Here is a 23657-nt window from a genome sequence, read left to right as displayed (position 1 = left end):
CTGGGACCAGTAGCATTCAACATATTCATAACTGATCTGGAAAAAGGGGTAAACAATGAGGTGGCAAAATTTGCAGATGATACAAAACTACTCAAGATAGTTAAGTCCCAGGCAGACTGCAAAGAGGTACAAAAGGATCTCTCAAAACTGGGTGACTGGCAACAAAATGGCAGATGAAATACAATGTTGATAAATGCAAAGTAATGCACATTGGAAAATATAATCCCAACTATACATATAAAATGATGGCGTCTAAATTAGCTGTTACCACTCAAGAAAGAGATCTTGGAGTCATTGTGGATAGTGCTCTGAAAACATCCGCTCAATGTGCAGCGGCAGTCAAAAAAGTGAACAGAATGTTGGGAATCATTAAGAAAGGGATAAAGAATAAGACAGAAAATGTCATATTGCCTCTATATAAATCCCTGGTACGCCCACATCTTGAATACTGCGTGCAGATGTGGTCGCCCCATCTCAAAAAAGATATACTGGAATTGGAAAAGGTTCAGAAAAGGGCAACAAAAATGATTAAGGGTATGGAATGGCTGCCTTATGAAGAGAGATTAATAAGACTGGGACTTTTCAGCTTGGAAAATAGATGACTAAGGGGGGATATGATTGAGATCTATAAAATCATGACTGGTGTGGACAAAGTAAATAAGGAAGTGTTATTTATCCCTTCTCATAACACAAGTACTAGGAGTCACCAAATGAAAGTAATAGGCAGCAGGTTTAAAACAAACAAAAGCAAGTATTTTTTCACACAACGCACAGTCAACCTGTGGAACTCCTTGCCAGAGGATGTTGTGAAGGCCAAGACTATAACAGGGTTCAAAAAAAGAACTAGATAAGTTCATGGAGGATACGGTCCATCACTAGCTATTAGCCAGGATGGGCAGGGATGGTGTCCCTAGCCTCTGTTTGCCAGAAGCTGGGAATGGGCGACAAGGAACGGATCACTTGATGATTACCTGTTTTGTTCATTCGCTCTGGGGCACCTGGCATTGGCTATTGTGGGAAGACAGGATACTGGGCTAGATAGACCTTTGGTCTGACCCAGTATGGCCATTCTTATGTTCTTGGTTTGGGGTCCTCTCAAATGGGGGGCCTGGAGCAAACTGCCCCTCCCCCCCTACCTCCTGGGCATCCCTGCTAACAGGCCAGAAGTTATTTAAAGGCAGCAAGTCAAATTTACATTCAGGAAGTGATAGCAGCAGCTTTGCAACAGATGTGGACCTGAGACACAAGAGTTTGGTTCAGGTCCAAACTTTCCAGACATTTGGTGGGTGTTTGGAGTTGGAACAGCGGTTGTTGTTTCATCCACTAAAGAAATAGGATTTAACCTTGAAGACCAGACTCAGATCATAAAGTTCAGGGGCATTTGCATGTTGCCTTTTGGTTCAAAACTCTCTATTTAATAGTGGTAGGATAAAAATGTATGGGTATCTCATGTTACATCAGCACCACCACTAGGGATAGGTCAACCAATAAAGCACAAAACCACCTGAAACACAAATCAAAGCCTTTTTGAGGTTTAAATAAGTTCTGTTGGCTGCTTTTCTATCATTATTTTTCATTTACAAATGCTTCAGTGGTCTAGGAAATGCCTAAATTCTATGAGAGAGGCTGTTAGGACAGTAATTCCAGCCCAGCAGGAAATAATAGAAATCTCATAGGAGAGGTATTTCCATGAGATCTGCTCAGTTTTGGGTAGGCTGGATAAGCTTCCAAACATGTATTATCATTTGTATTTCAGAGACCTGTAAAGAAGCCCCATTGTGCTAGGTGCTGTGCAGACACGTAGCAAGAGACAGTCCTTTCACGGTCTAAGGGTGGTAGGGGAAAACAGAGGCACAGAAAGGCAAAGTGACTTGCTCAAGGACACATCAGTGGCAGAACCAGGAGTAGAATCCAGGTTTCCTGACTCCCAGGCAGTTGCCCTGAAAACTAGACCATGCCACCTCTTATATACTGTCTGTATTTCAAACTTATGCTATGCTTCTGGGTGACATCCCAGACAAGTTGGTGTTAGCTCTGCCTAGCCTGCTTGATGGCCCATTAAGGACCATCAGCTATACAATTGACCCATTGAGAGAAGGCAGATACGCCTTGTAACTCAGCAAAGTATGCAGGGACTTGCCCATCTGACTCCAGACTCCATTTTGCTGTAATTTTCCACAGTAAGAACAAAGAGGTGTTCTTACAACTGGAAAAGACTATAAAAGGCTGATGCCTCATCTCCATCTTGTCTTCAATCCTGCTTCTTACCTCTGGAGGGACTTTGCTACAAATGGAAGCTCTACACAAAGGACTGATGACCCATCCCAGCTGTGGATGTACTTGAGACTTGATTTGAACCTGCAGTTTATTCTATCACTGCTACAAGCCTGAACCAAGAACTTTGCCATTACTATATGTAATTGATTCCATGTAACCAATTCTAGCTCTCATCTACATCTTTTTCCTTTTGTGAATAAACCTTTAGATTTTAGATTCTAAAGAATTGGCAACAGTGTGATTTTTCGGTAAGATCTGATTTGGATATTGACCTGGGTCTGGGGCTTGGTCCTTTGCGATCGGGAGAACCTTTTTTCTTTTATTGGGGTATTGGTTTTCATAACCATCTGTCCCCATAACGAGTGGCACTGGTGGTGATACTGGAAAACTGGAGTGTCTAAGGGAATTGCTTGTGTGACTTGTGGTTAGCCAGTGGGGTGAGACCAAAGTCCTCTTTGTCTGGCTGGTTTGGTTTGCCTTAGAGGTGGAAGAACCCTAGCCTTGGGCTGTAACTGCCCTGTTTTAAGCAATTTGTCCTGAATTGGCACTCTCAGTTGGGTCCCACCGGAACCAGCATCGTTACAGCCCCTCACTAAATTAACAAGCGACCAGGTGTGCTGTGGCACCAGACACCCACGTGATTTGTGTGCTGTGAGGAATGAAGCTGCCAACATTAAGAGCTTTGTGTAATAATCTGTGATTCCGGGGCACGTGAGGCAGAAGCTCATTGCTTTATTAATAGACACACAGGCTGGTAGCTGGAATGCCAGGACCAAGTGTTCTATGGTTTTAGAGGAATGTTGGATCCAGTGCTCCTTTAGCACCTCAATCAAGACAAGGCCATTGCAGAGAAGCTAAATGAATTCTTTGCATCGGTCTTCACGGCGGGGATGCATTCTCTTAAAGGGGCTGGACCAGAACATGAGCACCCAGACATTGGGGGATGATCCAATTCCATGGCAGCTGTGACAGTGGGCGAGTTATTCATTCTATGGTTCAGTTCTTCATTTGTATAGTAATACTCATGTAAAGGTCTTTGGGAGAAGAGCCTGTGTTATTATAGATATGTACAGTGCCTGACCCAATAAGGCCCCTCTGGGCATTACTGCAATATCAATAACAATCATAGAAATGTAGGACTGGAAAGGGCCTCAATGGGTCATCTAGTCTAGGCCCCTGCACTGAGGCAGGACTAAGTATTATCTACCATGGCTGACCAGTGTTTGTCTAACCTGCTCTTAAAAACCTCCAAACCTCCAATGACAGAAATTCCACAACCTCTCTATGTAACTTGTTCCAGTACTGTATTTAACTACCTTGACAGTTAGGAAGTTTTTGCTAATGTCTACCCTAAATTGCCTTTGCTGCAATTTAAAAACCATTGCTTCTTGTCCTATCCTCAGTGGATAAGGAGAACAATTTATCACCTTCCTCTTTATAACAACCTCTTATGTACTTGAAGACTGTTATCATGCCCCCCCCCCCTTCTTCTCTTCTCCAGTCAATGTATGTTTTTTCCAATGGGTGCATCCAAGATGAGGGTATTACACTTACCATCAAGTACACGTCATCTTGGAACACCTAAGGGCAAATGAGTCCCAATCCATATTGCTATACTGGATTGATCAGCCAATCTCATTCCTTCCTTTGTAATGCCCATTTTATAAAGGCAAAACAATGCGCATCCCATAACTTACCCATCACACTCTTAATGGCAGGACTTAACATCTATTAGAATCCTTAGTCACAATGGAAATGTATTTACAACCACAAACCTACAGTAAATTACCTTAACAACCTTGAACGGTTGCTCTAATGGCCAAAACATCGTCGTCAACTACCAAGCTACCATACAAATATATTCATCCCTATTCTACAGTGTTCTGGATATCCCTGCACTGAAACAGAGCGGCAGCAGATTTACTTTTGTTATGCAGCTAAATTGAGGCTTCTGCTGTCTCAAGCAAAACACACATGCAGCGCAGCATGCGAAATCTTGGACTGGCCCCCCTCCGCTGACATGCCCCATGTGGCAGCAACCCATCACCAGCACTATACTGAGCACTCTGGTGCCAGCTGCTCCGCTTTCCCCCTCCTTTCCCATGTATGATGGACTTTCCAGTCATCATATTTTCCTCTTTGGCAACCAGACTGAAATCTTTAAACACACACACTAGGCCAAATTCATTCCTGGCACTACCCCCGTTGACTTCAGTGAAGCTCCACTAGGGTGAATTTGGCTCATAAAACTGTAACTTTTTCCGATACAGGACCGCAGGATGGATCATTCCAGGACAGACATTAGAAGGACTGGATGAAGGTTGGGCTTGTGGCTAAGGCAATGAACGAAGCTTGAAGAAATCTGGGGTTAAATTCCTGGCTATGTTATAAACTTCCTGGGCAAGTCATTCAATCTCCCTATGCGTCAGTTCACCAGCTGTAAAATGGGGATAAGAAGTTGTTATCAATTGCAGAAGCTCTCCTTGAAAGGAACGGGGCAGGTCAACACCTCTCAGAGGTATCGTAGCAGGTTTTCTGGAGATGGCACTGCTTCCGTTTATGCTTCGTTCACATTTTTGAAGTTCTCTCTGCAACCATAAGTGCTAGAAACATAATATTTTCTTTAAATGAGAAGTCAGTTTTTGGATCACCATCCTGCAGCAAGAGGGGCCCAGATAATAACTACCTAACCCATGGCGCCAGAGTAAATTTGGTAGATATTTGTACAATGCTATGGTGACAGGAATACCTAGGTAGAGAGATGAGTATTAATGACACATGTAGCTGGAGAAGGAGGACAGAGAGAAACAGTAAAAAAAATCCAGTCTTTGCTGTAACGCTTTGTATAGAGGGGTGGTGTGGGAGGGGAAACAGAGACAGAGGACTAGCCATCCCATTTACTAGTCATAACAAATGAAGCCAAGGGATATGCTAAGGTCTCTCAATCAATGCATTTAAAAGATGTGATATCATTGGACTTTTTGGTTTGTTTAAATAGACAACTCCGGAGATTATCAGAGAAAGGCTGAAGGGAAATAATAGGGGTAGAGTTTGGGGCTGGGAAGCTGAGATCATTGACTCTGAATAGGAAAACATCATGTTATGGTAAATGGCTAGGGAGAGAAAAATGTAGCAGGATTAAATAGTGGCTAGGTGTGCACATTAAATAACAGAGTCATATCATACAGGGATGGGAACTCAGGATCCCACTGCAAGGGGAGGGTAAGAAGGGACAACAGTGTAAAGGGAGAGCATTAGGATCTTCTTAGCATTATTACTTAAGCGCTGAACAGGTGCTTGCCCTGCGTAGTAGTTTGCATGCAAAGGAGACAATCTTGCCACACGTGCGAGAAGTCACTTTCCTGTAGATGCGTGTGAAGGAGGGGGAGAGAGAAAGGAGGAGTATAGCAAGGGGAGAAATGCCTAATTTCTAGCTGCCAAATCAGGATAGTTATTCTCTGGTGGATTCTGGAATCCAGCCTGATCAGGGCGTCCCAATCAGGAGCTTTATTTCTCTTTGCTAATTAAATACTTGCTGAGGATGAAAGACAGCGTTATCGGGCAATGGGGCAATCTTTTATGAGAATAGCCTGAGGAGCCAACTTACTACACTGGGAAAGAGGGGTTAGAAACACGCTGGCTTTTGGGCCTTGGTTTTCCCATTCCCATGCGCATGCTCTCCCAGACACATACAGGGCGGATTAGAGGGTGAAAGGCAAACGTCTGACATAAAGGGTCAGTAATGTCGGTGAGGCTGGCAAAGCTCTGGAGGGTGATCAATGCGCCCTGCTCAGAGGGAGAGTAATCAGTTATTTCGTTTAGTGTTTTGTTATATAAATACAAACACACCTCTTGGGGTGGGGAGTGAGGGAGGGGAAAAAAAACACAAAAAGCCCCTCCTCTGTCTTTTGGCCCCGCCCCTGCACTCTGACCAAAGGCAGAATCCAGTCTGGTTTGGAATCAAGAGTCAATGCTGTCGAAGAGGCATAATGTAAAGTAGAAAGTCATAAGCCTGTTGCACTTAGGTTTTCCTTTCCAGGAAAGTTCCTGCAAGAGGGCAGACCCATTGCTCAATCAACCTCACTGGGCACTTTACTATTAACCTCATGAGCAAGCACAGAATGGGCCTGTTTAGATATGAGGCAAAGAGAAAATCAGGTCTTTGGTAACAAGTTTGTGACATCAGCAGCATTGATGGCTGCAACCCTGCCATCACCATCCTTGGCTGGGAGTTTGTCAATTCATAAACGTGGCTGCTGATTACTTGCACGGGAGACCTCCAGGGAGGTACTTTACAAAGGGTCCTGCAGTACTAGTGATCCAACAGATAGTGCTCTTTCTTTTGAGAGTGTTGGACCAACGTCCTGGCATGCTAAGGAGCACTGAGACATCTTTTGGGCAAAACTGACATCCTGGTCACATGTGGCCATTAAAGATCCCATGGTTAGAGCTGGTCAGAGAATGCATTTCCTTCCCCCATCCCACACCCTCACAGAAAATTTCAGCTTTTCAGTGAAAAATTAATAAATAACACCCCTCCCCCCCTCAATTTCTGTCTGAAACCTGAACATTTAAATTCAGAAATGCTGCCATGGTGCTTCATGGGATTTGTAGTTTGAGTGACTCATCCCCCTTATTCTCTTTTGTGGGGTAGGCTACCTGGCTGGACTACTTCTTCCTCCCTTCTTGTTGAGCCACCAAAGTGCATCATGGGAGCTGTAGTATGGCTGGGAACCCAGACCCTAGAGAGTGGGGGCATGAGGCCTCCAAACTACGACTCCCGTGAGACAGTGTGACAGCATTTCTGAATCAGCATTTTTTGGTTTATCAAGGAAAGTGTAAATTTTCCTGTGAAAACAGACACTTTCTGTGAAAAATCTCATTTAGCCAAAAAGCCAATTTTCTGTAGACAAACAGTTTTGACAGAAAAATTTTGACCAGCCATACCTATAGTATTGTTTGTGTGTGTAAAGGTGGTGAGTAAACTCTGGTGGCCTGTCTGAATTGCAGTTGAGTTGGAGTTGGTGGCGGAACACCAAGGAGGAGATGGGAGCGTATAAACTTCCCAGCAATTGAACATGAGATGCGTCAAACCTGCTTATCTCTCTCAGCCTCAGCTAGGGTTGCCAACTTTGGTTGGATGAAATCCTGGAGGTTTCATCACATGACGTTATATTTAATTAAAAAGATGATTTTTTAATTCCTGGAGACTCCAGGACAATCCTGGGGCATTAGCAACCCTAGGCATCCAGGAGAGCCTGATCCTGCAGTTAGTGGGAGTTCTGGAGACACAGAAAAATGCAAGGACAGACTTTACAGCTTTTTATTACAAGGGCTAAATCTCTAGGGACTCCAATTCTGGGTGGTGCTGAATCAGCCAAATCCCATTAGGAGTTGAGGGTGCTTATCACCTCACAGGAATGGTCCCAAGTTAGCTTTCTTAACTACTGTGAGTTTAAAAAGGGCTATGGATGAAGCACGACTGAAATCTGCTCCCTGAGGAAGGAAGGAAGGAAGGAAGGAAGGATGTCACATGGGCTCAGTGAAAATATTCCATACATCTTTACAAGTTAGCCATGAACTATATGACATTCCAAGTGGCCCCATAAACATCCTATTTATAACATTTCTTTTTTAAAAGTGTTTTCATCCTGCTTCCCTCACCTCTCCTGTCTGACTGTGGCACAGGACATCACATCATCTAACTACTAGCTGGGTTCTGGTTTCCACATGTCCAGACTTCAAAATATGGTAGCAAGACAGCAGCCACGTAGGACTATTATGGTTGCCACTGCATAGCAGCCACTCAGAACTCCATGGTGGCAACAGGGATCAAACCCAGCTTTTCCTGATCCAACAGCACACGACCAGATCACTTCACTAAAAGGAAACTAGCTGCTGGCAGTACAGAGGCTATGACCCACAGCTGAACAGTTCTGATTCTGTCCAGTAGAGGGCAGTGGTTTACATGCCAAAAACTACCTCCTTGTATTTACAATAGTGTTGTAGGTCCTCAAAACACTGTACAGAAATGTTTATTTTTAGGAATGAATTCATTGCTCATGCTAGGTCATATTCACAACTGACAATAGATTAATCATGTTATATTAAAGTCATTGTGTGTGAAACAGGTTTGTTTTATTTAATAAGATAAATGGATACGTATACAATAGAAGCCACATCACGAAGTCTCTTTTTAAATACCAAAGAACAGAATGAGACTGCAGCTGCTGTTGCAAACAACCTTCCTCTACATTCAGCTCCATCTTCAAATCCCACTACTGCTGCAGGGTCTTCCAGCCCTGGACCCTCAGACATCAGACCTTATTTGTACCAGCTGGCTGCACTGAATGTTTGATTCTCAACCAACATATTTTCTATGTTTGATGCACATGGGCTTGAGCCTGCAAACCTTCACCCAAGCTGACTTCAAGGAGACCCAATTCATATGAGCAAAAATTCGTAACTGGCCCCCATCAGGCAGGGTGATGCACATGGGCTGCACCCATCCAGAGCCCCACTGACTTCAGGGAGGTCTTCACTTTGACATAAGAGCATAGCAATTGCCAGACTGGATCAGACCCATGGTCCAAGAAACGCCCACACTAGGCAGAAGATCTCATCCTAATCCCTACTAGTGAGAGATGTGGGGTTAAACCCCCAAGACATGAAGGTTCATCTCCCTTACCATCCTTGGGTTTTTGTTTCTTGGTTACAATCAGTTATTCCAGCTCTGGATATTCTTGTTATCCACATACCATGTCTAAACCTGCTTTGAAGCTTGCTAAGTTTTTGGCCTCCACTTTATCCTATGGCAGTGAGTTTCACAAACTAATTACACAGTTTGCAAGAAAATGTTTTCTTATAGGTTTTGAATTTGCCACCTTTCAATTTCACGGAATGTCCCTTTGTTCTTGCGTAATGAGACCAGAAGTTCCTGATCTACCTTCTCTAGACCATTCATTAGTTTAGGTACTTTTATCATGTCTCCTCCTTTCTAAGGAAAACCATCCCAATCCTTTCAATCTCTCTTCCCAGCTCAGGTGATAGCTAGGGGATTCTTCATGATGGCTCCTCTCTCCCCTTTGTTCTGTTCCACCCCTTTATATATCTTTTGCATAAGGCGGGAACCCTTTGTCCCTCTGGGTTTCCACCCCCCCCTCACTGGAAAAGCACCAGGTTAAAGATGGATTCCAGTTCAGGTGACATGATCACGTCACTGCAAGACTTCATTGCCCACTTGCCAGCACACACATATACAGGAAGACTCACAGGTAAACACAGCCATCTGCAGACAATGGTCCTGGTTAATGGGAGTCATCAAGATTCCAAACCATCATTAGTGGCCCACACTTTACATAATTACAATAGTCCCTCAGAGTTATATTTTATATTTCTAGTTTTAGATACAAGAGTGGCACATTTATACAAATCGGATGATCACACTCAGTAGATTATAAGCTTTGTTATGCATCCGAAGAAGTGGGTTGTAGCCCACGAAAGCTTATGCTCTAATAAATTTGTTAGTCTCTAAGGTGCCACAAGTACTCCTGTTCTTTTTGCGGATACAGACTAACACGGCTGCTACTCTGGAAGCTTTGTAATGATACCTTACAAGAGACCTTTTGCATGAAGCATATCCCAGTTACGTTATATTCACTTATTACCATATTTTTCTAAAACTATCCCAGTTACATTATATTCACTTATTATCATGTTTTTATAAAACTATATAGGCTGCACAACGTCACACCCCCACATACCACACTGATGGCAAGGAGCTTTTCTTCCAACAACATGGTCTGTAAGTACAGCTGTGCACACTGTCTTTGCTACACAAATAAGCCCCAGACCACTGGAATCAATGTAAGCCCTTCCATTGAGTTTGATGGGCTTTAGATCAGGCCCTGAATACCACCACACCACACACATTTGAGCTGTAAGCAGGGTTGTCTTTCACAGCGAGGCAATGCCAGTTGGTTCCAAGGTCTACAATGCAGTCACATATACCTGTATTCAAAGTCAGCCCTTACATTTCACTGTTTGTGCTTGTTCAACGCCCCCCCCTCCCCCGGCTCATAAGGATTCTACAAACTTCAACCCTACCAGTCAGAGGGCACCCAGCGTCTGCATGTGTGCTGATAGCTCTGGATACTATAATGCTGCACTGGAGGTGGTGACTAAGTTCAGCTGCCAACTTCACTTCTCTATATCCTGACATCACGGCTCTGATCCCTGACCCGTTGAACAATGGACAGTTCTATGCAGTGTGGTCGCACGTTCTTCCCACTGGAATCTCAGATCTGACGTTATGTGCAGTGAAGAGTATGCGAGGAACATGGAGGGGGAAAAAAAAAAAGACATCTGGCCCTCAAATCATTGATTCTTCTTCAATCAAAGCAAATGATATATTCCTATAGGCTTTCCATATGGATAGAGTTATTTACGGACCGTACGAGACAGCTGAAAAATGCCAGAGAGCTGCAAGCTGTATGTGATATTGACAGAATGAAGGCAGTTAATCTATTTTCCATTGGCAATGAGCAAGTATAATTAATATTATGTATGCCCCACACTGTGCTAGATATCGTTCCTAAACACGGAGCGTGCAACCAGTGTGGGAGGTTTATGTAGCCACAGACACACAGGATAGCTGATGGAGTCACATGGTAGAAAGGACTGAGCAGCATGAATTTGGGAGGTACTCCATAACCGGGAACAGTCCACAACTGCAGGGAACCTTCCCTTCCCAATTGGGCACATCGCCCATCTAGTGGGAACTGTGGAGTTTTCAGCAATTTGGAAAAACAGGTAGCTCAATAAGAACTTAGGACAAGATTTTCAAAAGTGACTAATGATGATGATGATTAATCGTGGTTATTACCGTAGGGCTCTGTAGTCTGGGCACTGAAAAGCACAGAGCTGCAGGCAGTCCCTGTCCTAACAATCCTACAGTCTAAATAATGGCTGACTTGATTTTTTAGGGGCCCAAGTGGAGGCACCTTAAAGGGGCCTCATTTTCAGAGAGTGTCTTCCCAAAGACTCACTAGACACTTCTGAAAGGTTTGGCCTGGAGCCTTAATTTAGGCAGCCATTGTTTAGATCTTGGTTCTGGTTTTTAGCCCTACAGTATTGGACTTTAAAGCCACGGCAATTTTATTTGTAGGAAACCTATCACTAGCCCAGGAGTGAATCTTCCCATCCTGGGCCTTAGATGGGAGTAATTCTGGGTGAGAAATTCCACATTTTGGACAGAGAAATTCATTTCTAGGCACTAGTGTAATAAAAGCAAAGAACCACCAGACTGATACAAAGATTCCCTGATGCTCCCAGGTTCTCCAGTGAAATCACACACCAGCTGAATACCCTGAAGAAAGGAGATAATAAATATAAAACAGGGCAGCTCCAGAAACAAAATCCCCCATGGATTGCTACTCACGGAGAAACAGGCATCCTTGTCCAGCCTAGACAGCAAGATGTGCATTTACACAGTTCCTGCTTAAAGGGCATGTCTTTTCCACTCCGCCTCAGAAAATGCAGCTGAAAGGTAACATATAGCCGCTTGCTTTGGAGAGCATCTTTGACAAGAGAAAGACTGTAAGATCTCTGGGGCAGGGGCTGTCTTTTAACTTGGTGCTGCCCCGGTACAAATTATTACTATGATCTATGGCCTGTGTCATGCAGGAGTCAGACTGGATGATCTAATGGTCCTTCTTGGCCTTAAATTATTATTGTTCATCAGTTTTAAAGAGCTATTCCTCCCCCTATACCTACCCACTTAATTATAAGAGGAAGGTAAGAAAGCGACCATTACACCAATGACCACTTCTATCTGGCTTTTCATGCTTCTGCCCAGTGGTAGACTGGCTACTTTTTACAGTTATAATGACAATTGGGATCTAATTTCATTTTGTAGCAAGATGATCAGAGTTATTTATTATGCTCTCCAGACAAAGTCCTGCTCAGATTTAATAAATAAATGAGAGAGAGCAACCATGCACGTCCCTTTCATGCAAATAAAGAGATCTGGAACATTTTACAGCAACCTTTTCAGGGCTCTGACTCAAAAAACTTTTGCATAAATGCATCCAGCCCCAGCGTGATATTAACATAATGGTGCACAATGGCGTTTTGGAAATTAGCTGATTTCCAGTGCTGACAAGCCATCAGCTGGGACGGGAGGCTGTAAAAGCTAATCCCCCCAAAGTGCCCTCAGCCTATTTGAATTCTGCTATCTTGTAAGTATTGCTTGGTGTTTGGAAAAAGTTATTGTAACGGTTATTGATTTATTTAGACACTGATATGCAGTGGAAGAAGAATAGGGTGTTTCTTTCATAAATCTATTTTTATTAAATTAATAAGAGGCTTGGGGAAGTGTGGTCTAGTTTATAGAGCACAGGACTGCTAGTCAGGAGATCTGGGCAGTATTTCCAGCAGGGCCGCCTACGGGGGGGGGCAAGTGGGGCAATTTGCCCCAGGCCCTGGGCCCCGCAGGGGCCCCCACGAGAATGTCGGCAGCTCCCCCCTGCCCCCGCCTTCGCCTTTCCCCATCCCCCAGTGCCTCAGCACGCCGCGTCCAGGAGCGGCCCTGGACAGCGCTGCAGCGGCGTGGCTCCGGCGAGGCCTGATCTCCTACCGCTCAGAGCCGCGTGGTAAGGGGGCGGGGCGGCGAGCTCTGGCGGGCCGAGCGGCAGGAGCTCCTGGACGCGGCTCGCTGAGGCTCTGGGAGGCAGGGGTAAGCGGCATGGTAAGCCCCTCTGAGCCGGGCACCCCCCCAGCCCTGACCCCCAGCTCTGAGCCCAGCCCCTCTGAGCCGGTCACCCTCCGACCCCCGGCTCCGAGCCCAGCCCCTCTGAACTGGACACCCCCCCGACCCCATCCCCCCACAGCCCTGACCCCCAGCTCCGAGCCCAGCCCCTCTGAGCTGGGGACCCCCCGACCCAGAGCCCAGCTCCCCACCCAGCCCTGGGCAACAGTAGCGCCACCCCCAGGCAGCGACAGCCCATTGGCACCAACCATCACCATCACCCAGCGACAGCCCATTATGTAATTGCAAATGTATACATACCATTAAAGCATTTAATGTTTTTAAATAATGTATTTCGTGTATTTTCAAATTATTAAAAATTAATTTTTGAATGTATTTCACTGGTTATTTTTTACATTTCCAAATACATGTTACTATAGTATTGCAACTTTTTTTTTATGGAAAGGGACCCCGAAATTGCTTTGCTCCAGGCCCCCTGAATCCTCTGGGCGGCCCTGATTTCCAGTTCTGTCACGGACCTCTGGGTGACCTTGAGCATGAAGGTCACTTCCTCTGACTGTGTGTCTATTTCCCCTCATAGCCCCTGTCTTGTCTATTCAGGTGAGCACTATGGGGCAGGGACTGTCTCTTACTATCTATTTGTACAGCACCTAGAACAATGGGGCACTGATCTCTGCTGGGGCCTCTAGATGATACAGTAAGGTTACAGTAGTGTCCATGATGTGGAGGGTATGAACATTCATGGATGGTCCCTGCTCTGAGATGCTTATAAACTGAAGACAGACAGAGCTTATGGGAAGCAGAACATAAGGGGCAGTTTATATACAAGCCAGTTACATGCATGCACTGTCAGGGCTGCCCAGAGGATTCAGGGGGCCTGGGGTCTTTGGTGGCAGGGGGCCCCCGCCACCGAATTGCTGCCGAAGACCTGGCACTTCGGCAGCGGGTCCCGGAGCGGAAGGACCCCCCGCCGCGGGTCTTCAGGGCACTTTGGCGGCGGGTCCCGGAGCGGAAGGACCCCCCGCCACGGGTCTTCAGGGCACTTTGGCGGCGGGTCCCGGAGCGGAAGGACCCCCCGCCACGGGTCTTCAGGGCACTTTGGCGGCGGGTCCCGGAGCGGAAGGACCCCCCGCCGACGAACTGCCGCTAAAGACCCGGAGCGGAAGAAGCTCCGGGGGCCCGGGCCCCGCGAGAGTTTTCCAGGGCCCCGGAGCAAGTGAAGGACCCTGCTCCAGGGGCCCTGAAAAACTCTCGTGGGGGCCCTTGCGGGGCCCGGGGCCTGGGGCAAATTGCCCCACTTGCCCCCCCCCCTCCCGGGCGGCCCTGTGCACTGTATGTATCATGCAGCAGTGGGTCTTTGAGAGGGACTGAAATATGAATAGATAGGAGCCTCGCAGATGAGCCCAAGGAGGTGGCAACTTGCATCCTGGTGGTGAAGGGGAATATGTAGAAGACAACACAGATGTGGTTCAGTGGTTGGGGACCAGCCTAAGACTTGAGGGGACTTGGGCTCCATTCCCTGTTCTGCCACAGCATCTTTGGCAGATCACTTAGTCTCTCTGCGCCTCAGTTCCCCGTCTATAAAAAGGGGATAACAGCACTGCCCTATGTCACAGGGGTATTGTGAGGATAAATCCACTGAAGCTTATGAGGTTGCTCAGACCCCACGGTAATGAGGCCACGGACACACCATTGAGAGGTAACTGCAAGAAGCTGACAGACAGGTGGACACACAGCTGTGGGTCTGGGTGGTAAGCAAAGCTTACAGGTTGACGGGACTTCATTTATAAACACGACTGAGATCAGCAAAGGCTGCAGAATGGGCTCTTAGTTTGCAGCTTCATATGAGGAAATAACAAGAGACTGTATTTATATGACGCCTCTCCACCAAGTGATATTCAAGGTGTGTCACACGATACAGCAATTAAAATCCCATAAAATTACAAAGCCAAAGCCCGGTGCTGTGTAATATTCACTAGCATGTTTCTAATGCTTGTTTTAACCCCTTCTCGGCTGACGTCTTGGGGAAAGCGGGTATATGCCATGGCAGGGGCAGGAGGGATGAGGTGGAATGGGTGGGTATCTAGTATCGTAGCAAGCACAGTTAGGAGGAGGAGTGCCAGGGTCAGGGTAATTGTAGAAGGAAAGAGCTGTGTGTCCTAGTACACAAAGCAGGGACCTAGGAGTTAGATTCTTAGATTCCAAGGCCAGAAGAGACCATTGTGATCATGTAGCCCAGTGGTTCTTAACCTGGGGTGCACGCACCCCCTGGGGGTGGGAGACACCCTTTCTGGGGGTGCGAGACATGCCAGATTTTTTTAGAAGGTAAATAATCGAAAACACAAATTAAGCACAGGCACGTAAGTACAACTACTTTGTTTAATCAAACCTATGTATTTATTAACATTATAAATTTTTTAATGATTACTGTAATATACAAATAAAAAAATATTTAGGTATAAAGAACTGACCTACTTCAACGATTTTTTAAGGGGTGCGAGAACATATTTTGAGAACTAAAGGGGTGCAGGCTACAGTAAAGTTTAAGAACCACTGATCTAGCCTATCCTCCTGTGTAACAGAGGACAGAGAACTTCCCCAAAATAACTGCTAGAGCAGATCTTTTAAGAAAGACATCCAGTATTGATTTAAAATTTGTCAGTGACGGAGAATCCATCAGGACCATTGTTCCAATGGTTAATTACTTGCACTTGTAAACATTTTTGCCTTATTTCCAGTCTAAATTTATCTAGCTTCAACTTCCAGCCACTGGCTTTCTCTGCTCATATTGAAGAGCTCACAAATAAATATTTGTTCCCTGTATAGGTACTTAGAAACTGTAATAAAGTCACCCCTCAACCTTGTCTTTGTTAAACTAAATGGATTGAGTTCTTTGATTCGATCACTATAAGGAATGTTCTTTCTCTGAACTCTTTCCAATTTTTCCATTGTCTTTCTAAGAACTACAGCTGTGCAAATAATAGCTTTTTCAGTTCTCTGGCAATTCCAACAAATAAAAAAAAAATCATTTCAGGTCAAACAAAATGTTTCATTCTGACACCATCAAAATAGTTCATTTCCAATTCTGACCATTTTAAAAAGAGAATTTTGAAACAAAATTTGTATCAAACTAAAAAAAAAAATCAAAATGAAACATTTTGAAAATGTCAAAATACAACATTAAATTTTTTTATTTTTTTCCCCAACTGAAACAATTTGGTGAAACTGACATGAATTCGCAAAACATTTTGGTGTCACCAAATCTGCATTTTTTGCTCAAAAAAGTTTTTTATCCAAAAAATGTCACCTGGCTTAAGTTAGGACTCAATACCACCACTGCTGCAGTGTGTGTCCTTGAGAAAGTCATACACCTCTCTGTCAAATGGGGAGAATGGTGCTTACCCACCTTTATAAAATGCTTTGAGATCTCTGGATGCAATGACTTAGTAGTATTGGTTTCAGAGTAGCAGCCTGTAGTGAGTCGGTGTGGCTCCCCTCCTGCCCAGAAGAGGGAGCACCCTTGCAGGCACCCGAGTGGGCGGAGCCACCGCCGCCTGTTCCCGCCCCCCGGAAGTCAAGGGGCGGGACAGGAAGTATAAAGGCCGGCCGCCGGAGCTCAGTCAGACCCCGGCCACCGCAGGGAGCAGACGTGCGGCCGGGAGCTCCTGGCCGGGATACCTCTGAGGCCCGAGGCCGTTGCCCTAGCTGGCCGGAGCTGCCCCGAGCCCACCAGAGGGCCTGGGCTCCTCAACTGCTTGTCTGCCCAGCCTCTGCACCAGAGGGCCTGAGTCCTGAACTAACTGGTTGTTTGTTCCACGAGTAGTGAGTCGGTGTGGCTCCCCTCCTGCCCAGGAGGGTCGAGCCCCGGCACGAACCTTCTACACAGCCATGTTAGTCTGTATCCGCAAAAAGAACAGGAGTACTTGTGGCACCTTAGAGAGATATATACACATACAGAGAACATGAAAAGGTGGGAGTTGTTCTACCAACTCTAAGAAATTAGCCTCTGTAGAGTTGGTAGGATAACTCCCACCTTTTCATGTTCTCTGTATGTGTATATATATCTCCTCACTATATGTTCCATTCTATGCATCTGATGAAGTGGGCCGTAGCCCACGAAAGCTTATGCTCAAATAAATTGGTTAGTCGCTAAGGTGCCACAAGTATTCCTATTCTTTTTAGTAGTATTGGTTACTTTTATTAAAGGGGGATTTAAATGACCAGCAGGACTTCAAAAAGGAAGGATGGCCTTGTGTTGAAGACAGTGTAGACTGCTGGCACCCAGGAGATCCAAGTTCAATTCCCTGCTCTGCCACAGACAACCCTGTGTGACCTTGGTCAAGTCAGTTGACGTCTCTGTGCCTCACAGGCAGTAATAAGCAACGAAGAGTCTATAAAGTGCCACAGGACTAACAGACGTATTGGAGTATAAGCTTTCGTGGGTGAATACCCACTTCGTCAGACGCATGTAATGCTTCTTTTGTCTTTTATCTATTGTGTCCATTAGACTGTAAGCTCTCCAAGGCAGGGACAGTCTGTCACTGTGTGTTTCTACAGCATCTTGCACTGTGGACCCCCAATCCTGACAGCCCCCCGTATGCCAGTAATACAAATAAATAATTTGTAATATTTGCTCTGCATCTAAATCACTAATCTCTGCTTTGGTCCAGTAAACAGCATTACATCACCCACTGCATGTGACATTTGTTTGTGAAAGGCCATTTAATATCACTTCTGGTCTCTTCCAAAGAAAAATTAATCCAGCTTCATGTTATACTTTCCTTAAGTGCTGTTTGTCTTTCTTAAGTTCAACTTACATTTTGCCATCATCAATCTTTTATGTCCACAGTGGACTTTGCCAGGGACATGGGCCAGTCCTGATGTCATGATGCAGGCTTGATAGAGAGAGAAAAATTCTTTCAAGCAACGTTACCAATGCCAAAGCATGAGGCAAATATATATTGTGTAAATTCAGCCAATATAACTCCTGGTCTCCAAGGATGGGGAGTTATCGATGTAAATTCCAATGCAACGAAATAAGACTATAACCCTAAATCCTCCCCAGTCAAATATAATGGCTGGCTATAAAAAAGGCCTCAGTATTTTTATGACCAACAAGTAGAAGAAGGAGGGAGCAGAACAGCCAGTTGTAGTGCAACACATTGTCTGGCCAGTTTGGGAATCACATCTCCATACAGCACTGCATCATTGGTGTGGTGCAACACAGACACTATAAGGAACACTCCTCTGCTGGTGGAGGAGTTGTGTTTGCTGACCTGATAGGTCTTTTCCAGCTCTAACACAGGATTATAAAGGTATGTTCCTCCTTCCTCTGGAACATCAAATGCTGGCTGCTGCTGGAAGCACTTGATGGATCAGAATTCTGATCCCAACCATATGTTCATAAGGGGCAATTTGGATATAGAAGTGCAAATTCACAGCTGACATAGGAGACACTCAGTCAACGTCAACGGTGTTGGAATCTCTTCCACAAGGGATGAGTTTGGCCAACAATGTCTGTGGTGCCCTACACGGGGCCTGAGGACTTCATACAAACATGTGTTTAAATGGCCACCAGTCAGGTCACATGTTGGCAAGAATCCACCGAGGTCTCTCTCAAGTGCCTTTGCTATTCCCCTCCATGCAGACTACAACCTCTAACACTCTCTAATTTCATGAGCAGCCATTAAGACGCCAAGCCCTGAAACAATGTATATTTTGCTAGATGCCCATTTCTTAGTGTTGCGCTGGACAGTTAGGGGCAGGGGAGGTTTCTCCCCAAGTGCCTAGCTCTATGCAAGCAGGTGCCTTCCCCAGCCTACTTTGAAACATCGTCCAAAACTGCAGAGTCTCAACTCACCGCTTTCCTTAACAATAACATCAAGTTCAGCTAAAGTGTTCTTCCCAGGCATGGCTGCTCCCCAGTTTCTTACCTCAGTAACCCACACCCTAGATCTTCTCTTCAGGGAGCCACTCCCACCTCTCTTATACCCAGGTGAAAATAAATGAGCCACCTGCCTCAATGAGTCAACAGAACCCACTTAACCCTTTCCTAGCAGGATCAACCTCTGCTAACAGGTTGCAGTGACTCAGGAAAACCCTGCCAGCCTGTTACCCTCCCATTTATCTCATGTGCTTGCATCAGGAAGGAAGAACAGGTCCTTTTGTTACTGGAGATCTGGTGAGACTCTGTGCCCCGGTCCAGAAGTGACCTGTGATGCACATTTTACATACTGAAGGTCTGATTCGTCTCCCATTTACACCAGTGCAAGTCCACTGAATTGAACTGAGCTACGCTGGTGCAAGACCAGTGACGGGGGAGACTCAAGCCCCTTACTTTTGTTTAAAACGGACAGCTTAGCCAACCAGCACAGATAGTAACACTGCAGTGTGAAGATAAGCAGGGTGGAGTGGAATGGTTTGATTGGAGGATAAGAGATAGTTTACTCCCAGAATTAAACAGCAACACAGTAACTTTAGGAGTGGCTAAGTGCTCTTCTATAATTGCATACTGTATCTTCACTCCCTCTGAAATTGTTAGGATTCTTACCATTATGATATCAACCCCAGCTGAGATCAGATCCCGATTGTGCTAAATGCTGTATAAACACATAGTAAGGCACAGTCCCTCCCCAAAGAGCTAATAGCCTAAATAGGCAAGACGAAAAATGGAAGACAGGAACTGTAACTTCTGATCCTGATTTTTATATTCATACAGCACCTTTTGTGCAAAAGGCTCTCAAAGCACTTTACAAAGAAACAACACACAAAGGATCAAATCCCCCGCTGCTGAAATGCAGCTGCCTCTCAAGTGAAACAGCAACTTCTGGACAATGCACTATCGGGCAGGATGTGAAGAGGCAGATCATTACCCCTCTGAATCTGGAGGGAGGTTATGAAATTGTACAAGGTGAAATTTGGATAGGTCCCTGGGTTTAGCACCCGCCCCCTTACCGAGGGTGCCACAGAATCTAGAGAGATCAGGATCTTTGTTTGGCACCACTTTCCACAAGGCAACACCAGGCCTCCCAACTGCACTTCAGCAACACGCCCCTACCCAGACACCGAGGGAAGGGAAACGCTTCTAGGGGGTTTCTAATCATGTTGGACAATAAAAATAAAGTAACGTTACGGAAAAGTTTCTTGTGTTAATACAGTCAAATCCTGAATGAGCCAAATCCCAGCTAATGACAACTCATGGTCAGACAGGTCCTCCTGGGATTTGAATTTTGAGAACAAGTCATGGCAGTAACAGAGGGAACGATGCAGCTAATTCAATAGGGGGTGCTCTTCCCTCTCAATCAGTACAGAAGCCAATGCGGTGGGAGGACCTCTGTTGCTGGGGCTGTTGTCTTCCTGAGGAGATGGAAAACTGAGGTCCTCACTGCTTGTTTTCATTACAGAGCCCACAGCACATTGTACAAGAATAGAGGTGTTAGCCAAGAATAGAGGTGTTAGCCTCGGATTCCTGACCACACTGGCGCTCTCCTATACGCCTTCTGTGTGAGGAACTCGAGTATGCATGATTGGGCTACACCTTTCAGACCCCTTGTCAGGTAGGTATGGTAAACATTATCGCCACCATTTCACCAGGTTGGAAAACGGAGGCATAAAAAAAAAGCGAAGGCCAATGTTTTCCAAGCCAGTCGTTGACTTTTGGGCACTCGTCTGGAAACACAAGAGGCCCAGACCCACAAAAGTATGGAAGCACCTAACGCCCTTGAATTTCAATGAGAGTTAGGCACCTAAATACCTTTGAGGATCTGGGCATGAAGATCTGGATTTCAGTGGGGGCTGTGAGTGCTCAGGGCTTTCAAGATGGGCACCCAAGAGTGGCAAAACAGTGGCCACTTTTGCCAATTGTGGCCAAAGTGACTCTCTACACGACACAGGGCGAGCCAATGTGAGAGACTGGACTAAAATCCACATCTAACTTCCAGTCCCAGGAACATGGTATCCCCTTGAGTGACATTGGTTTATAGCTTCCTTCGTCACATCCCATCTTTAACACATTGAGAAGCATTGCTGTGCAATGTTAAAAGCTAAGACATTTCACCCCAGAGATGGCTGCATTTCCAAGGGAGGATAAGGTGTTTTCTAAAACATATGTGGTTTGCAAAGTGCTGTGGGATCTTGCTGGATGAAAGGCGCCCTTATATGCACAAATCTTTATTGTTAGCCTCCAGCATTTCACACCCTCGTGCACAGCATTTAAAAGATTTACTCGGCTCTTGCTGGAATGCTGGAGCACAAGGGCTAAGTGAGTGCTCTTTCATTGGACAGTTAATGACATTTGATGAGTTAAAGGCACTGGTGACTCAGTGTTGGCAATTTATATTTGTAGGAGGACGGTGCTTTGCTCCATTAACCTAAAGGCAGCCTCCATTGCTCATTACATAAAATGAATCTGTCCAGCTGCTCGAAAGCCTAAATAAATACATTGTGTTTTAAGGGTTTGGTCTTTTAAAGAAGTCTAATGTAACAAAATCCAATTGTTTAAATATATTAAGACTAAAGTAACATGCCTAGTGGTTAGAGAATGGGACTGGGAATCGGGGGCACTGGATTTGTTCAGTGGCTTTGGCCAAATCACACTGTCTCTGGTTGATCCTGACATACTGCAGTGACAGGCATGGTACAGGAACCTAAATAGATCTAATCTCACCCCCAGCATAAGCAGATGCAGCACCTCTGAAATCTATGGAGCTGCGCCCATTCACTGCTTGGCTAATTTTGAGTCATTCCCTCAGTTCCCCCTTCTGTAAAATGGGACTAATAATATCTGCCTATTTTCATATCTTTGCTACGATGCTTAAGCAATTAAAGGAGCTGCAGCCCAAGGTAAGTTCCAGTGACACCCATGGTCCTTTATGTTTGCCAGGTGAAAGCAATGAGAACCTAGGGAATAGTTTTGCTGATGCAACCCAAGGCAGACTAGAGTCTACTTTGCTCTCCCAAAACTGCGCTGGCTCTGAAGGGCTAAAAGCCAGCGGACACTTATTTTTGTCACTACAGTCAGCAGATCTTACTCTGAATTCACCCAGGGAGTGGGTCTGCTGAGTCAGAAGATAGCAGCTTCACACACCCACTGTTCAGAGCCATGCGATGACACACGGTTACACTAGTGCGGTCCGGAGACATCTTCAGAGGGAGAGCACAAAGCAATGGGATTTATTTTAATAAGTCCAGAATGTGGCATAGCTGCTGTTCAGATTCTTTACAACTTACAGGAACTGTTTGATCTCAACGACTAATGATAGCACTTCGATAGCCCTTTACGTCTTCAAAGCCTTTGGCGAACGTTAAATAATTAACGCTAATGACAAGGGGGAGCTTAGGAAATAAAACCAGTTCTACCAAGATATAATATCGCTGCACTTCAGGGCAAAGGTGTTCAGAGCCGTTCTTAAAAAGAAAGATAAGGGAGAGTTTAAAGGATGCCGCTCTTTGCACAGACACAGGAGTGAATGGTAATGAAGAGATAGGGCATGTCTACACTGCAAAAAAAAAGGTGTGTTCTTAACTCGGGTTAAAATAGTAGTGAAGACATGGCAAGTCTGCTTTTAACTCGGGTTTAGCATTGGCTTTAACTGGAGCTGCTAACCCAAGCTGCCTTGTCTTCACTGCTATTTTACCCTAAATTAGCTAGCATGTGTTAACTGACTGGAGTTAAGAACAGGTTTTTTCCTGTGTAGACGACACACACGTGTAGCAGGAGACAGTGAACATTGGAAGAAGAAAGTTAAACTGGACTCAGCCATTCACTGTGAAGTATCTAAACTAACTCTTGTCCCTTTGGCTGGTGTGTTCCTTTCCTATGGCTGCTTCCTCACCAAGGGATAAATCCCAGCCTCCCGGAGAAGACAGGATGGAAATGTAACCCTCTCGTCCTTCAGTCCTCCTTGGTTCCAGTGGTGGACTCGAGAAGCGTGAGTCTCTGGTAATGCTTGAAGGGTTGGAAGGATCATCGCTTGGAAGCAAACACTCGCAGAGGGTATAGTCATTCTGGCAGGTGTAAAGACACTAATGTGCCTAAATACCTTTGAGAATCTGGGCCTGAGCTCAGATGGTTTCCTTGTGCAAGGCACAGAAACACCAAGCACCTTCATTGGGGGCGGGCACTGTTTTGAGTCTCTTTAACCAGTCAGGGCATCCTGGTGGACAACATAATAATCTGCAGCACTTGGTGTGGGCCAAGTTCTCTGCTGGCGTAATTCCACTGACTTGCATGGAGTTACACCAGCAGAGAATTTGGCTCTGTCCCAGGATCCCATCGGAGGGTCTGTAGCTATGGCGCTGCAGTGTGTGTAGGGGGTGGAGGCTCCCCTGGCCTGCAGAAGACGTGGGAAGAGCCAAGGGATCTACATCTATAGTCCTTATTATATGGCCATTGCTCCCCCTGCCCCCAAGGAGGGGGGTTCCCAGCTGCTCTAAATCCTCCTTTGTCCGGGACTCCCCAGAGGCACAGCCCCCTTGGGGAAGGGGGAACACTAGCCCCAAAATGGACACTCCAGCTCACTTGGATCTCAGAGCCCCATCCGCATCCCACCCCTGCTGCCTGCATCGCTCCTAGCAAAGACTGGGGCGCGATCCTCGTCTGGCATGAAGCCGC

General features: G+C 45.6%; 1 protein-coding gene across 1 annotated transcript in view; it reads right to left on the bottom strand.

Moving 5' to 3' along the window:
• The window catches only part of GAB2 (GRB2 associated binding protein 2), a 191521-nt gene that overhangs the window by 166915 nt on the left and 949 nt on the right, over positions 1-23657 (bottom strand). The window lies entirely within an intron of this gene.

Source organism: Emys orbicularis, chromosome 1, assembly GCF_028017835.1.
Source record: "Emys orbicularis isolate rEmyOrb1 chromosome 1, rEmyOrb1.hap1, whole genome shotgun sequence".
In the NCBI taxonomy this organism is placed as follows: domain Eukaryota; kingdom Metazoa; phylum Chordata; order Testudines; family Emydidae; genus Emys; species Emys orbicularis.
This window is presented reverse-complemented; position numbering and strand designations above follow the sequence as displayed.